This window comes from Anas platyrhynchos, chromosome 9, assembly GCF_047663525.1.
Source record: "Anas platyrhynchos isolate ZD024472 breed Pekin duck chromosome 9, IASCAAS_PekinDuck_T2T, whole genome shotgun sequence".
Taxonomy (NCBI): domain Eukaryota; kingdom Metazoa; phylum Chordata; class Aves; order Anseriformes; family Anatidae; genus Anas; species Anas platyrhynchos.
This window is the reverse complement of record NC_092595.1, coordinates 12,542,565-12,560,040: the sequence shown is the minus strand read 5'-3', so window position 1 is coordinate 12,560,040 and position 17,476 is coordinate 12,542,565. Positions and strand designations below refer to the sequence as shown.

The following is a 17,476-nucleotide window of genomic DNA, read 5'->3' as shown; positions in this document are numbered from 1 at the left end:
GAAAATTCCTCCATGCTGCACCTTTCTTCCTGGGCCCATACCTCACACAGGCGGGGCTGCTGCCACCAGCACGGAGGTGGCAGTGGGGGAGCACAGAGCTTGTAGCCAGGGACGTGGTGGCTGCCAAGATGCTCTGCGGGGCTCAGCCAGGTTAGGGTCAGGGCCCTGGCCAGAGGAAGGATTGTAAATCATTTTATGTAGCTGGCTTAATTGAGCTCCTCGCAGGGGGTGCCTTCTTAATGGGCTGATGGCACCAATTACCTCGTTAGCAGAGAGGGGCAGCTCTTACGGCAGGGTTTGTGCTGTTGTTGCGTGGCAGCCCTGCTGGCAAGGGGCTGCCAGGTCTGCTGGCCACTCACTGCCACCCACGTACCCCGTAAGCACCCTCGGTGTGTGTGCAGGTGAAGGGTACTGAGCAAGCCATGACAAAAAGACGTGTAAAATCACCCACATTGAACATTTCAGCAGAAAACCCTGGGTTTTCCTCACTTGCTAGAGCCCAGCCTGGAGGGCAGTTTCACAGCCAAGCTATAAACATGGAAAAGGGGGTTTCTAATGGAAACGTTGACATACCCTGTAGCTGAGACACCAGCAGACCCCTCTCGAATGCCAACATTTCCACTGCTGGTTCCCCTGCTCCCGGCCAGTCTCGGGGGGGGACCTGTGCAGCATCCCCGGGCGGGGGTCTGGCCCCATCCTGCTGTGTGGCACGGCAAGAGCACCCCTCTGCCACAGAGCCACGGTCCTCAGCCACCGAAAAGCCCAAAGAAAAAGGCAGAGCAGTTCAGTTGGTTGTAAAAATTAATGAGTTCAGATACAGACTTGCTTTATTCCGGTCCAGCTGCGTAACCACGGCGATTGTGTCCGGCACACTAGACAGTTACATCAGCTCCACACCCCTGTACAATAAGACTCTGTTTGATCTCAGAAACAAGATCAGACTCCTGGGCTTTGCACATCCTGCTTCCTACATATGTAAAATCATTTTATTACCAGCCAGGAGAGTTCATCTAAGCTGCTCTCGCTGTGCAGCTGATGTGGAGGGAACATGCCCCTGTCTGCACTTCTCTTGCCAGATGGAGATCTGCGGAGGGGCTGCAGAGCTGCTGCTCCTCCGAGCTTGGGTTTCCTTCTTTTTTTTTTTAATTCCTCCTCCGAGGCTGGAGGCTCTGGGGCAGGAGCTGAGGCTTCTCGTGTGCCTGCACAGCCCCGGCGCGGTGGGAGGTGTGCATGGCTCAGCTCTCCTGAATGTCGGTGGGAAATAAGCGGCCGCACGCTTTTGGTTGGCTTTATCCCCCTTTGTCTCATCTGCCCAGGAGAGGAAGTCCCTTACAACAGATCTGCCCTGCCCGTGGAATAGCTCCTCAGATCCCCCTGTTTGTTAGCTCTGTGAGACGCCGGGGGACTGGGGAATTATCACTAACATCATCCTCCCTGTGCTCAGACACCCACCCTGCCCCACCGCCACTGAGGCAGGAGTGCTTATGCCCAAGCTGCTGCCAGCTCCGCCAGGCCAGCCGCAGCACCACGGCTCCTCTGCTGCTGATGGATTGCTCCGGGGAGCTGCAAGGCAGCAGCTCTGCCTCAACCCCGGCCCTTTAGTGCCACTGCTGCCAGCACTGCTCCTCCTGGCCGTGAGCTGCTGTGCTGGGTGCCAGCGCTGCATCCTGGGGCGCACCCGCAGCACCGGTGCGCACGGAGCGCCGCGGAGCTTGCCCCTGTCCCAGCACATTCCCGAAGCAGAAGGGCTCTGCTTCCCAGCCCTGGGTGTCCTCTGCTGCTGCTGCCTGCGGGGTTGTGTGGCCAGGGCTCACTGACTCACCGCACGCGGCCGGCCGGCAGCTGCCGGCTGGGAACTCGTATTTACTGCTCCGCTGCGGTTGGCCTGGGACCAGCAGCGCAGGCGGAGGGAGGGGAAATCCCCTCCTTCCCACCCCGGCTAAACGGAGCAGTTCCTCCAGCGCATCCAGCTAAGGTCTTGCTTCACCCCTGGCTGCTTTCTTCCAGCTCGGGTCTCCTGTTTGCATTCCATTCCCAGCCTGGAGGCTCTGGGGTGCTTGCAGCTGTGAGTAAAGCTGTGGGGACCCAGCCCCGGTCGCACACCAGCAGCTCAGAGCGGGACGGCTGCTCGGTGGCAGCAAGGAAAAGCGGTGCCAGCTGGTGCCAGCCAGGCTGCGTTCGGAAAGGAGGAGCTGGTGGCCCTCTGCCCAACGCAGCAGCGACCTGCGTGGGCACGGGCATCCCTGCCTGGCACAGCCCTGCTGCCCCCACCTCTCACACCTCCAGTCCTGCGTGGCCCCTGCCTGGCACCCCAGCTCCAAGTAATGGGGGCTTCAGACATCCCCAGGGACCTGGGCTGCATGGTTGTCAGCTGATTTCATGCTCCTCACCAGCGTGCATTGCCAGGAGAGCGACCAAAGCCATGCATGGCATCCTCCCAGGCTGTGCGCCCTGACTTTTGGCAGCTTTCCTGGTGGTTTTCTACTGCGGGATGGAGACCATCACCTCGAGACCCTGCTTTTTGTAGGCACATTCTGACTTCAGCTCACGACCACATGCGTGTGTTTTCACAAGCAGAGCAAAACAAATCCCCTCCAGACGTCCCTCTGCAGAGCCCAAGCACCTTCCATCCCCTTGGGATTCTCCCCTGCCGGTGTGTGATTCCCCTGGGTGCCATTCCCCTATCTCTCTGACGACAGCCACAGGTCCCCAGCCCTGTCAGGCTGCAGCCAGCACCCTCCTCATCCATCACCCTCTGTCAGACCGGGAACTCGAGCAGCCCTGGTCCAGGCCGGGACGCGGGAGATGTCCCCTCCCGTCCCCTCCACCCGGCTGTTTGACAGCCCAGCTCGAATAAACAAAACCTGAAAGGGCCAAGGCAGCTCCAAAGGAAACTGTAAACGATCCCATCTGTGCGTCTTGGCTAATATCTCCTCCAGGAGGGGGGTGCGGGGGAGAGAAAACAAGTCGAAGGTCCTTTTTTTTTTGCTCAGAAGGAAATACCATTGCACTCAAACGTTGCTACTGCTCCAAATCTCATTCCAGAGCCCCGGCTCCTCCTGGGCGGCTTTCTGACTGCAGATGGTGGCAGGCGAGGTTGCCATTTGCAGGGATAACGAATTGCAAAGCAGCGCTGCACACGCATGAGCTCAGCATTCAGAAGTAGATCAAGAAAAGAAAGCAGATGATATGTGACAAAGTCGTGTTCCCTGGTGGAAAACGTGTTCTGCCAGGCAGCGAGGAAGCAGCCCTGCTTGCACTGGAGAGCCTGAGCCGGCTGCGCTGCTCTCCGGCGTGCGGGCTCCCACAGGGGCTGGGTGGCTCCGGAAGGGGTCCTGTGCTCTGAGCACCTTCGTGTCATGTAGTGTCACGTCCTGTCCTGTCGTTTTGTGTTGTGCAATGGGCTTGAAGCCAGCCCCCAGCCCTTACCAGCACGGCGAGGGGGCACCATGGGCAAGGAGGGCCCTGTGGTGGCAGCTCAGGGTGGGAGCAGCTGGGCAGGAGAAGTGCCTGGGTACATCCAGACTCCCCTTGCCCTTTCTCCATTCCTAAACCTTGCCCGTTTTCAGCTTTTCCCCTTCTCAGGGCTGCTGAATGGTGTTATCCGTGTCCACACCTCTCCATGCTATCCCCATCTGCCTTCTGTCCCCAGCTCCAGGCTGGGCTGAGCGCTCGGTAAGGGATATTGCAGTTGTATTGGCAGCCCCAGTGCATGACAAAAGCACTGGAAATCACAAAGGAGCTTTATCTCCAGCTGTGTTGCCCAGTCTCAAAGGCTGGGCATTGTCAGTAAGGGCACTTTGCATCTTCAAAGAGCAGGAGCAGCTTCAGGCCCAGCCCAGGGTACCCTGGAGACCCCACGATGCCACCCTGGGGGCTGAAACCCAGCTCCGGGCCCTGGAGCTGGAGCCTACAGAGAGCGGGGCAGACAGGGGGATGTGTGTGGGAGCTGCTTCTAAAGGATCAGGGCACATTTAGCAGAAACCAGGCATTTATCTTTAAGGAGTGGGGTTAGAAACATCTGTAAGAAGGCATGAGATAGATTCTCCATCCAAGGAGAGATGCTTTCCTAGCTTTCTGGGCTCAGCTCAGACATTTCTGGGCAAAATCTGATGCCTGTGAAACGCAGACCATCCATCCCGAACAACTCCAGCCAGCTCCCTTAGCTGTAAGCAACACAAGCCTGTAAGCCCAGGGCGAAAATGAAGAAAAGAGCCCAGCAGGGAGCTGCACAGCCACTCTGTGCTGCCCCAGCCCCGCTGCTCCTCACCCTGCCAGCGGGGTGGGTGCCAGCAGGGAGCCCTGAGCACGTTTGCACCTTGCTGCCCTCACCCCTGCCCCGTGCACTCCTCTTGCCTGTGTCTGCTGTGTGAGCCCTGCAGAGAGGGGATGCTGCCCTGCACCTCTGCCCCTGCTCATTAGCTGGCGAGAAATAAATCCCTTTTATCTCCGCACTCATTTTCTAGGAATAATAATCCCTTTTCGTGTGCACCCACTTTAACTGTTCCCAAACTGAGATGTAATTGCTGATAGTAATTAAGTTAATGCATATTTACAGCCGTGCAGAATTATAGAGGGTCTCCTGTAGTTTTATATGGGGCATTTTCTTTAACCTGCTATAAAAGCATTAACAAGTTGTTTGGCATTAATTGCCTTTTTTGCTATCCTGTCCCGTGCTGTGGGGCAGGGCAGGGCAGGGCAGGCAGATGGCAGGGATGTTCCCCCATGGCAGGCCCAGCCTGGTTTTAATTCAAGGCAGAGCCTGGTCCTACAGGGTCTATGAGAAGGTCTGGGGTCTGTTGCAGGGTATGCCCAAGGTAACCCTACAGGACACGGGGTGACCGGCTGGGTGCCTGGTCTTTGTGCCGTATGCTGATAAACCCTGGGTGAGACGGGCTGAGCCAGCAGTTTGCAGCAAACACGGGTGTCTTTTCTGCCCCTTTTCTCCAGTTTTACCAGATTCACTGCTGTGGCCACTTCCTGAGGGGTTTGCAATAAAACCCTTGTGTACCCTGGGGCACAGGATACACAAGATACGGGGCAAAGGATGGGGCAAAGGAGGGCTCGGCCCCTGCCCTGGGCTCTATGTCCAAGCGCTGTCGGCCCCCACCCCCTTCCAGATTTTCTGCTGCTTGCATTTGTGCTTTTGTGCTTGCCAAGAGCCCCAAAGCACTCAGCAAACAGCGTGTGTGGTGAGGGATCACCTCGTGTAATCTCCGGGCGAATCTCCCCATTATACAGTAGGCTAATTAACTCCGGTGCAGGGTCACGATGAGCTATCGGCTCCAGGAATGCCGCCCCCGAAGGGAAGTAAATATCTCTGCGAGAGCGAGGAGCCCCTTTCTATGGCAGTGAATCCTGATAAAGAGCTTCACTCCATTCTCCTGCCGCTGGCTCCAGCTTAGCTGCCTTAAAGCTGATTCTGCCCCGCGCTAATCTGGAGGAGCCATTCAGCCCAAAGCTCAGCGTCTGAGTCTGTTTGCCGAGCGTGCAGCTGTGTCAATTTGCAAAGACAAAGGAAAGCTCCTCTGTCAACAGGTTGGGGAGCTCAGGTAGCACGAGCGAATTGAGGGCAAGAAGTCAAAGCGGTTTCACCAGGCGGCCGACCGCGCTCAAATCCCAGCCGGCGCGAGGGGCCGGGGCCGCGCGAGGGATAAAGGGGGCACAGGGGAGCGGCCGGCCCTGTAAGCCCACCAATTAGTGCTATTAAAGAAAGATAATTAGATCTGCTCCATGGAAACCCCGGAGGAGGGAGAATGCAATTTCCACTTGGGCTTATTTTAATAAAAGTTGGAAGTGCCAGGGGGTGCCCAAAGGGCGCTGCAGGCAATAGCAGCAGGGCCCCCGGGCACGGGCAGGCAGCCGTGCCGTGAGCAGGGCTGGGGGCACGGGGCGGAGATGTGAGGGGGGCAGGGGGCACACCGGTGTCCCTGGGGAAGTGGGAGGGTCGTAGGTAAGTCCTGGGGAGGACAGGAGGCTTCTCAGCCAGGCTGTGCTGGGCTCTGATCCTATCTGTGCATGCGTGCGCAGGGGGAAGCACCCTTAACCTCAGTGCTGCTGGGTCAGGGAAATACTTATCTTAGTTCCGTGTGGGGGAAACAACGTCTTGGGGAAGTCAGGCCTGAGATTTCTGAGTGCCACAGCGCAGCCTGGGCTCTCCCCACCACCACCAAGTGAAGCCCCTCGAGACAGTGCGGGATCTGGCCAGGCTCCGAGGGCAGCAGGGGCACGGCCGCAGGGGATCGCGTCCCTCGGCACTGAGGGAAGAGGCAAGGAGCTGTCACACAGCCGGCGTGTGAGGAGCTCCCCAGCCTCATCATTCTGATCATCTCAGCTGATTTCTTGCCACGCAGAGATGCACAGAACGAGCTGTGCCTCAGCAAGGCCCTCTTGCCACCAAAAACTTCCACAAAAGCAAAAAATTACACTGGAAATAAAGGAAGTCTTGCCTTTTTCTTTGAATATTTGAAAGAAAACACACACGGGACTCGGGCTCAGGAAGATTTTGCTACAAATTGGCCTCTTGGAAGAGACTACACATGGGGAAGAGGAATGTGAAAGGGAAACAACTGAAAGGCTGCAAACAGCCGACCAGGGCTGATTTTGGTACCGGCCATGTGCTGTCCCCCAGCAGCTGTCCCCCCCCTCTGCCCGCTGGGCAGCAATGAAGAATTCAACCTAAATGAGCCGTGCTTGGAGGAAATGCAGTTCTCAGACACTTAACTCAGCTTTAGTGAGCACACAACGGCCATACACATCAAATACCGAGGTGATACCACAGCGAGCAGGGAGCACAGGAGAAATCTCGTGTTTGTAATAACTCCTGACACACGGTCCAAAATAATATTCTGCCCTAAACTTCTTCCTTCTGACGTAAATAGTCCCGGGTTGCAGATGTGTGACCAGATTCTTCTCTCGGAGTTAAGCTTATTTATTTTGATAAATGTCTGGGAATATAACACCTGTAACATTAATAAACACAGTCATCCCTTTCAAATACATTTTATACCTACTGTACGTTTTTATTTTGAGATAATAAATCACATGCATAAACCTTATTAATCATTTAAACAGCCCCTTAAAACACTGCTGAAAAGATTTTCCAACTCAAACACCTTTTAAGACGCAATGACATCATGTCTGTCGGGACATTGTTGTGTGGCAAGGACTGTGAGACATTTTCCCCCCATAAAGCCGCTGTAATAAAGTTTGTCACTGCAGTCATTAACCTCATGTTTTCTCCTCTTGCCTTCTTCCTTATTCGGGCACCACCCATCACCAGGGACAAAGAGAAAACGTGCCTCAGTGAAAACTTTGGGGGTCCAACCATGGAGTACGCCACTAAGCAAAATACCCAGTGATTTCAGGAGAGTTACCTCTGTCCCTTCTTACATTAACTTCTGGGGTACCTGTGCACCCCTGGGCAGGCAGAACAAGAGTGGGAAGCAGGAGGAAGACAAGACTCCAAGTTATACCCAGAAATTGAGGAAAACTGAGCAAATGGGGTCACTTCATGGAACTGGACATCCCAGGAGGAACCGGTCCTCGCTGGAAGTCTTCACTTGTGCATCTCCTGACCTGGGAGAAGCTGCTGTCTCAGCTGTCAGGCTCAGCGGAGGCTTTGCCTGCCGAGCAAATGCAAAGCTGTGTTTGACTAAGCTAAGAGAGAGGGGAGCAGATGTTGGCGTTGAGATTTTATCAGGTGGAGCCTGGAGATGCTTAGGCAGCTGGAGCTTCTGCGTGAGCAGAAAGCCATGCTGAACCTGGTATTTGGACTATCTGCCTCTCTCCTGTTGCTGGAGCTGAGCTCCGTGCTTTGTGAACACACACAGATGAGTGCGGCACGCCCTGTCCCCATCCTTCGGTGCTCTGTGAAACCAAAACCTCAGAAGTGTGGTCACTGCCAGAGCTGTGACTCAGCCCTGCTCCCTGGTCCTGTCCCTGGGGCAGGGAAACTCGTGTGATGAGCTGCTGGGCTTGGCTGCTTCCAAAAACACCTCTCCTGGCGGATGGTCCCACTGGGGAGGGCAATGCTGCGGCGTGCACCTCCTGCAAGAAGGGACAGGGGCTGGCGGCACGAGGAGAGCTCCTTGCAGGGCAATTCCAGTCCCATATCCTTAGTGCTCAAGGCTAGAAGGGCCTCCTGCATGCACACACACAAATCCAGCTGAACTCAAACATTTCAGTCCATAAAAGTGAGCCCCATGGTGCAGGGATGTGTGTGCTGCAGGCGGGTCCCAGCAGGGACTGGCACCGAGCGTCACCGCCGCCCCTCCAAATTAACGCACACAAAGCCCAAGCCCAGCTCCGGGACGGTCCAGCTGCAGCCCCTGCTATGGTTTTCCTTCTCAAAAGGCACCCCGGCCAACTTTAAGCCAATTACCAGGGAGACAAACACACCTGCCTAATTAGACACGGCCTCAGCCCCGGACCCCATGGAGCTGCAATGCCCGCGAGCCGCAGCGGCGTCCCCCAGGACAGCATCGCGCCTCCGAGCCTGGCAGCGCACGCAGCCACCCCCAGCTGAACAATTAAGCTATTAAGTAACTCAGTTAATAAATTCAGATTTTGCCCTAATACATTTCTAATGACCTTGTCTAATAAATTCGGAGCAATCTGGGGAGAATGCCTGTTGCCATATTTTAAAGGCAAAAGTGATTTACGTGTGCTGAGAGGGCAAAGACAGCCGCGCGTGATTTATTGCTATCAGTCACTGCATCTTTCATCTCTTTAATTATTTTCTCTACAGGCAGCTTCAAAAGTGCTCTTGAAGGCTGAATGCTGAGCATTTTTTGAGTTCAGATACTTCGCAGTTATAGGTCGGAACTCCTGTGCTTTCCTTCCCATCTGAGGCTCCAATTGTTAGCCACAGAGGCTGCGGTTCGGTCTGCTTCGCTTGGACCTAACGCGACGGGTGATTTTGCATGCTCGGTGTCGTACGGAGCCAAACGCCTGAAACCTCCAAGAATTTGTCCACCAGGCATCCAGCATTTTCCGGTGGGGAAGCCAGCAACAACCACTGGCTGACTGTGATTGTAACAAGATTTACCTCTTGTTGCCAGACTACAGGCAGGGGCTTGGGGAGCGATCTGAGTGTTGCTCTGGTTTTATTGGGCACAAAGACAAACTTTAGCATCCTTCCCAGAGAGAGGGGAGCTCGCCCAGCACCGACCACGCAGCTGAAAGGGAAGAGGATGTTGAAAAGCCTGAGTTCGGGACGGAGGAAGCACAGTTACACAAGGAAATTAATCTGGTTTCCAGTGGGGGAGAGAGAAGCAGGCATGGCCAAGCCCGGGAACCTGGGGGATTTCCAGGGAGCTCGTGTCCTCTGGGAAACCCAGCTTAAAGCAGCAGGGCAGTGCTTGTGTTTGCATCCTCTCTCTCCTGCACACCCCAGAGCTTCCTAAGCTTTGACAGGGCCAGATTTAATCTCTGCCCAACTCCACTTCCTAGCCAGGGCTCCTACTGCGCGGAGGTTTCCTGCCAAGACCATCTTCCAGCTATTTCCAGGTAGCCCTCAAAACGGGCCTGGCTGCGAGTCAGACCGGAAAAACCATTGCTACGAGATTTCCTGTCTGGCTTTACAAGACAAGAGCTCTGGAGAAATACCAAGGAATCACCCAAGCCCTTGATAAACACCTGCCTGGCTCACGGACGGGCTGGACGTCAGGGACATGGGACAAAGTGCGGCTTGTCCTTTGCAGAGATCCCAAAACCGCTCGTCCTGAGGTGGCCTTGTGTCCTGCTGGAGGTGGAGGGGAGCAGCAGGTCCAGCTCCTTGGGGCCTGGACAAGGTTTTGTTTCACAACCTCCTGCTCAGCAACGTCACCATGGCATGCGTGCACACAGGTGGGATGTGACACAGCCCAGCCCCGGGGGCTCGTGTGCTTCAAGTGCTCCACCATGACCAAAACACCCCACGAGCAGCAGGGAGCTTCCAAAGGGTTCTTCTCCCCACATCCCACCGGGTCCCACCGGGCTGGAGCACACGTCTTCTCGAATGACTTGTCTTGCTGCGATTCTCTGCAGCCAGAGGAAACCCTCAGCAGCATTTTTTGGGGTCAGATTTTCATGACTGAGACCTAGTCATGCAAACAACGATTTATTTTTTTCTTACCAAAACAACATTAAGGAGAAAATTCTTTCCCATGACTAAAGCCGAGTGGGAATTTTTCAACAGCACGTCAAAGCAGCAAGTTTCGGGAAAAGGGTCAGTTTGGGTGCAATTTGAAATGTGATTTTTCTTTCAGTTTTTGAAATGGGAAAAGGCACACTTCTGGTGTCAAGTGCTTGTCACACAAACGGGAATACTGTTTAGAAATACCCTGGTCAAAAATGCAAACCTTTAAAAGGCTGTCGAAGCCGAACTTTCATTTTGATTGTAATGGTTTAAGATTTCTGGTTTGGAAAACATATAAGTAATTCTCATCAACACTTTGTCTTTTAATTAGGTGAACACATCGCTCTCCTGAGTGCAGGTCAATGGGGCAGAGCTTGGTAGCACGGAGATGCAGCAGGATCTGGTGCTCTGGTTTTCACAGCGAACGGCGCTGGGTGCTTGCTGTGACACAGACACAGGAGGATCAGGATGATTCCAAGGCAGTCAGCATTCAGCTGTGCCGTGCCAAATATCTCAGAGCTCAGAGCTTTGAAAAAGAACGAACGTAATTGCTCAGCCAAGGGCGACAAGGCACCAGAGCTAGGACCTCGCTTTTATATTTGAAAGGCAGAAATCCGCACAGCATCTCATAACAGGACTGCGTTAAGGACTACGTTCAACAGGGGGCTGGTGTTGAACTATGTTCCCCGGTACTTCAGGGGATACAAAAACAGATAATGAAATTTAAACACGCTACCTCCAATAAAACTCTGAACCACTTGTTGGTCAAACTAAAGAGTGCAGAATATTGTTCTCACCCTTTTCTGCAATTACACCCTTGCCCGGGAGGCTGCTGGAGGGAGAGGGAACTCCTGAGCAGCCGGAGCCCTTCGGGGGGTGGCGGCGGAGCTGAGCTATCCATCGACTGTCCAAACACAACGCAGCAACAATGGAAATGGAATTCATTAGACCTAAATAGACATGATTTTATCCTTGTTGGCCTAACCTTGGTTCCTTGTACATCGAAGCCTTCCGTTTGTGGGCTCAGACGTTAACAGATGAGTTATTAACTAGCCGTGGCTAATTACAGATAGCTGCATCACCTTCTGAAAAAGCAGCCATTGTCAAGGCCGGCTAGGGCCAAAGTTGAGGTCTCGAGAAGTTAATCTTACTGAAAAAATTGCCCGATGGAAAATATATTTTTTCCTTCAGCTTCATTTTTATGGGAATTTGCACACTTTCCCAAAGTGTTTGCAAAACAGCCACCAAAGCCGGGCAGGAGAAGAGCAGGTCGGGCTTTCCCCGTGTTCTGAGCTGGCACCGAACTGCGCCCATCGCTGAGGAGGAAATCATTATGCCCTGAAACTTTCTTGCATCTAGATGATACACAATATTGTTAATGAACACAGGTCCGGGCATTTGCCTGCCCCAGCTGCATGATTTTTCACTTAGCGCCGCGCTTTGAATCTTCCCACAGGCTGCGAGGAGGGTTGTCCCGGGGAGGAGGGCAGAGATTTACTTTGCTAATGCGTTTGGATGAGGCAGAAACGCGGTGTGGAGGAATTACAGGAATAATGGAATTATCATTTCTACCCACAGGAGGAGGAGCCTGCCCTCACCTGGGCTGGTTCCCAAGTGGGTGTCCTGCCCCGAGGACACAGCAGAGCCTGGGGACTCCCATCGTGTAGGGCATGGCAGGAGCTGGACGGCAAAACTCGGGCACCCTGAGCTTGGAGATAGCTGAGAGACCCCAGACCCCTCCAGAGGGACTGCGAGTGGGGACACGTGTGACGTTAGCCAAAGCTTTCTAATTAGATGGAGAAAACAAATCTGCTCCACCCCAGGCAGCTGCGGCTCCAGCCAGCATGTTACTTATTAGCTCAAATTATTATTATTATAAAAAACACTTGACTTTCTTGTTCAAAAAGTAAAAAGGGATTAGCGGGGTCTCTCAGACGGCTCTCCTCAGACTAACCTCCAGCATCCCAGACAAAGCCCCCACCAGAACAGAGGCTTTCTCAGTGCAAGGACAAAACAGGCCCCAAACGGCAGCAATAGAAAGTCAAAGGCAATACTTGACGGCGCACTCAGCTCTGTTTGCTGACTTTCCCTAACGCATACAATAAAGTTCAGCCCAGATATGTCACTGCTGCCAATTACCCAGGGCAACAGCCGGACCCTGGCGCTGGTAAATCAATGGGGGCACAAGGGAAAGCTGCTTTCCCCAAACCTGAAGTACGTGGAGGACCATAGAGCACACAAGGGCGGATTAGGGGCTGGGGAACAAAACGCACCAGGAGGGCTCCGGGTCCCCTCTGCCCACCGGCCCTGGTGGCTTTCCCAGCCCCCTGTTGTCCCCATGGAGGCTGCACCCTCTCGAGGGGCTTGGGGACAAAGGGGCCAGGAAGCCCCCAGGTTTCAGCAGGAAGGCCGGGACAGGCAGGGACATCCAAAGCGGCTTTCCCCAGGGCTGGCAAAGAGCTGGGCCGCGTGGGAGAGGGCGGCCAGGGCTGGCGTTGGCGCATTTGGCTAAAAATGATTTGATTGGCAAATCCAAGCTGTCTGGGAGTCGGTGAGTAATCAGCATGAGCCACAGCTTTGGTGTGAAGAGCTCTCTTTAGCCTTATTTTCCTGTTAAACGAACTGCACCACGCTCAGCCCAGCTCTGCTCAGGGACTGAAGCTTTCCCCGTCCTGCAGGCAGGGATGCTGAACTAAATGGATTTCAGTGATTTGCATGGAAACGCTTGGTTTGACTGAATAACAACTGGCATTTTTTAATCACACAGCCCCATGTGGCTGGGTGCCTTGAGAACGCCACCCTGCAGGTAACAACGCTTCTCTGGATACGGCCTGAGGCTGGAAAAGGGCCGAGCCCTCATCCCACTGGTGCCATCAGCACTTCTTCAGTCCTTGAGGGGAAAGCTGTGCTGCCAAGAGCCCTTGGAGGGCTGCGGCATTTGCTTGGAGAGGATTTTGAGTAGCGTGATGCTCGGTCACTCTGGGCTGCCCAGCACCGTGGGCTGTGTAATGGTCCAGAGAAAATCAATTGGACGCTGTGTTTCAGAGATAAGGGCTGGGATTTTATTCCGGAGAACCTGGTGACCCCAATCAATCTCTGTCCCCAAACTGTCTCAAAGTTTGATGCTCTACTCTGCAATTAAACTTTAACAACCAAGAACTGCAGCAGATGTTCCAGTCAAAATGCATTTATTAACTATTTATTTTTGATGCACATCAAGAGGTACCAGCCAAGGTATTTAAAGACAGACAACCGTTTGCTGGTATATGGTCCCATTAAAACCTGGAGTTATTTTTCATCTCCTGTTTAAGGTTCCATTTTATGCTGATAAAAATAGAATAAGCTATGAAATCTCCCAAACTTTCTTCATGACAATTACTCTGCAAAAAGAACTTAAGCCAACAGTTGCAGCATAAAGCAGAGAGCTTGAAACGTGAATAAGGAGTTTGGCCACAAACCCAAAAGGAGTGGGTAGGGAGCACAGGGAGGACGTTCCTCCTGCTGTGCAGGTACCTGCCTCAGTGCTTTGTTGGCCTTGCAGTGCTGTAACATTACTTACAGGAAATCTTGAAAGAAAGAAAATGTTAGGATTTTTTTTTTTTATTTAATAAAAAGTCAAGCATAATTCCTGAATAGTCCTATTCCAGAATAGCTCTGCCCAGGGCATCTAGCAGAGCCCCAGATGAAAGTGTGCAGCATCTATGGACACAAGCGTTTGTCCCCAACATGTTCAAAGGACAGGATTTGGGTCTGTAAGCAGAAGTTGAGATGTGAATTCAGTATCCAGTGTTGGTACGTGCACCAGGACCCAGTGATCCCTCTCCGGTGAGCACATAACATGGGAGAACCTTCCCTTGTGGCACTCCTCGCAAGCACAAGTGATTTGTGGGATGGGGACACGAGGCATTTAGCAATCAACCTTCACACCCTGCAGCACAGCCCAGGACACCAGCTGGACCCCGTGCCCACAAGGCAGTGAGAGGGCACCCAAGGAAGATGCTCTTTGGGGGATGCACAGAAAAATCCGTGCTTTCGGCTCTGCCCCACACTGGGCAGCTCAGACAAAGCTCACCCCACAAGGTGGTGACACGGGGTGCAGCCCTGAAGCCCGCAGGGGAGCTTTGCCTGGTGCCTGCTGCCTGTCCAGGCACCGAGCATGCTGCCGGCTCGGCCCCAGCCAAACGCCCTTGGGCTGGCCCCGTCCAGGGCCGGGAGAAAAAAAGGGGCCTTCGGCAGGGAGGCGTTTTTCATCGCCCTGAGAGCTGTGTCCGATTGCATTGTCGGAAGCAGCAGGTAGCAGCAAAAGGCTGGGGCATTCCCCTGGCCAGCCCCAGCCCCCGTTGCGCTGCCTTTCAGCGCGAGCCAAAGGTCAGCCCGCAGCCACGGCTCCGAGCCCGCGCTGTTTTGTTACGATTGTCACAAGGTAAATTAATCAGATTTACGGCATTAAGCCCTGCCGTATCTTGAGCCTTTCAGTCCTTTCTGCCCCCAGAACTTGCCCCGTATGAAGGGGCTCTTTGTTTATCCTGCACTTACAGTCTTCATTTGGTGCCGGGGAGCAGCTAGAGGGATGACAAGTGTAAAGGAAGGGCGGCTGCTGGCAGGTGCCCAGCAACAGCGGCGCTTGCAGCCCCAAACCTTTCCCATCTTCCTCCATACCAGGGCAGAAAACAGTGGTTGCATTGCCTCAAATATTCCTCCCAGGTAGCCAGCTGGGCAAGGTCATATTTTCAGAGCCGCACACCCTCTGGGGAGGGCAGCTCCCCCAGATAACAGAAGCAATTCCAGAGCAGGGCAAAGCGCCACGACCAGGAGCACAAAGCTCAATTTATGTCCTCCTGACGCACCCCCAGCATGTGGGACCACTTACACACTTGTTTGCCTTGGTCAGCCGGGCTGCAGAACCACCAGGGAGCTCAGCCTTATTTCATTTTCCAACGGGGATGCCAAAATGCTGGTCTCAGGCACGCAGGGGGCTGCCCGGATGCGCTCCCCAGCTGCAGGGATCTTTATCCCGCCACGCAGGAGAGCACCAGTGTCCTGCTGGCAGAAATTTGTCTGCAAATTTCCCCTCATTGAAGGGAGTGAGGGGCCTGCAGGACACGGGCTGAGAGGAGAACTTGATTAGGGCCAGGGAGACGGAGGCACATCAATAGCCCTCCTGTCAGGGGCCAGCCATGCACTTCTCCGCGCTCTTTCGCACTCACAGGATCGCATCCTACCAACCGCTGGGCTTTCAGTGAGCCTCATTTCTTCCCAGTATATGGCATTAAAAAACCCTATAGTTAACCTACCCATATGGAAAAGCAATCTTGAAAGAAAGAGCAATGGAGCCAAGAGAGGACAAGGAGCTGGTGAAGGCGGCTGCAGAGAAACTTGGAGCAAGAGTGGAAGAGGGTGGGAACCGGCATCTGCGACCTTATCTCCTGCAGGTGCATTTGATTATCCTCAGGGCAGCTCATAACCACGGAACATAAAATAGATTGATGCATTTGTTTTGAGCAATGGCATGCAGATAAGGGGAATTATACGCCACATTTGGATGTTTTGCTTGTATTGATTTTTCTGCTTCAAGTTTTTAGCTTTTCCACAAGAAAATGAAAAAGCAAGATGACAGGATATGGTCTGGACATTAACATGACCTCTCCGTAATCAGAAAACATTTCACATGCATTTAAATTTAAATAAGGGGACCACAATGACAGCCTAAATTCCCACCATCCATCACTCTTTGCAAAAGGACCTCTTCCCAGAGACGGCTGGCATGCCGAGCGCCTCCTCTCCCAAAACAAGCAGCGTGGGTGAGTTTGCATATAATCTGCTGGCCCGGTGCTGGTATGTAACCCAAAGATGCCTGTAACTTTCAGAGCGTGAACGGTGTCATGTTGACTGAAAACCGAGACTTCTCTGCGAGCTGAGGCTCCCCTGTGGCACGGCAGCACGGATCTGTGCACAGAGCCAGCAGCCTGGCTTCAGGGGATGCATCCTGCACGCCTCCCAGCCACAAGCTTCCTCCCACACCTGCCTCCAGAGCCTGGCCCCGCTGACTCATGAAAACCTGGAGGGCTTCAAATAGCTTTTTTTTTTTTTTTGTATTTTCAGATGAAAAAGCCTTAACCAGTGTATTTCCTAAAAGAAAGAGAACATAGATGTGATTCATGTTTTCAGGCACACGTCTGCTTAAATGTTTTGCCAACATACATCGGCTGCAATCACCGTGATTATTTCCTCAAGATTAAAAAAAAAGGAAGAAGAGGGAAGAGCAGGCACTCCCAACCATGCCTGAATTAAAGAAATGGTGTCATTTCTTTGGCATTATCATTATTTTCATTTCCCTCTTCTCCCTCCCCTCTACAAAATCATTAAATCATTATAATGATTAAAAAAAAATACCACAGCAGATGTCTGGCCTGTTTGATCCCGAGCCTGAATAGGAACAAAAAAGGACTCGAGACTCTGATTATGGAAAAAAAAAATGAAGTAGAAGAGAGAAGAAATTTGTAAGAGGAAAGCCATGAAGGAGAAGCTCCGGCTTTGATCTCCGCCCTGCTCCAGCTCTGCCAGGGGCTCTGCGGAGCGAAGCCAGGCCATTACGAGGAGGAGCACAGGGGCAGCATTTTATGTGACCTGCTCAAAGGAAAACAAGTCACTCGGACTGAGATTTCCATCCTTCGGGTAAGAGAAAGGAAAGAAAACACAGATTGGATGTGCTTAGAACAAACACAGGCCTCAAATCACCGCTGCTATTTTGACTTGTGTGCAACCGGCCTATTTTAGCCTACGGAGGCTGATGAACAGGCTGCCAGCCTGGGCTGGCTTGTTCCTTTTAATTCCTGATTTGTATACCCTCACGTCTGCCCTGCTGCAGGAATCCAGTGCTGAGGGAACAGCCGGTGGAAATCAGAGTGACGGCAGCATGGAGCATTAGCAGGCACACAAAGCTGGGCTGTCACACTGACCTCGGTGCCTTTCAGCAGTACAGTGACACCGGGAACAGTGAGGGGACATTTCCTATGTGTTCCCTGCTAACAGCTCCTTGCATGTGCTGGAGACAGAGACACTTGTGTCAAGCCAGCTTCCAGGTGAGGAAGCTAAAGGAGATGTTGCCCCAGCCGTCCCCAGCCCCGCACTGTCCCCACAGCCGCCTCTCAGCACGGTGGTGGAAAATTCGCCCTTAGGAGTCTGAACAGGAGCAGACCTGGCCTGAAAATCTGCCACTTGGAGTGAGCACACCAGGCATCTCCTTTTCCAACTGGAAAAGTGTTTTACCTCAGCCCTGCTGATGAACATTAATTGAAGACACATGTTCGCGAGACCCAGAGGACATCTGTGCAAGCACTCAGTGAGAAGATCAAG

General features: G+C 53.3%; 1 protein-coding gene across 1 annotated transcript in view; it reads right to left on the bottom strand.

Moving 5' to 3' along the window:
- The window catches only part of LOC140003205 (uncharacterized), a 46,787-nt gene that overhangs the window by 16,909 nt on the left and 12,402 nt on the right, over nt 1-17,476 (bottom strand). The window lies entirely within an intron of this gene.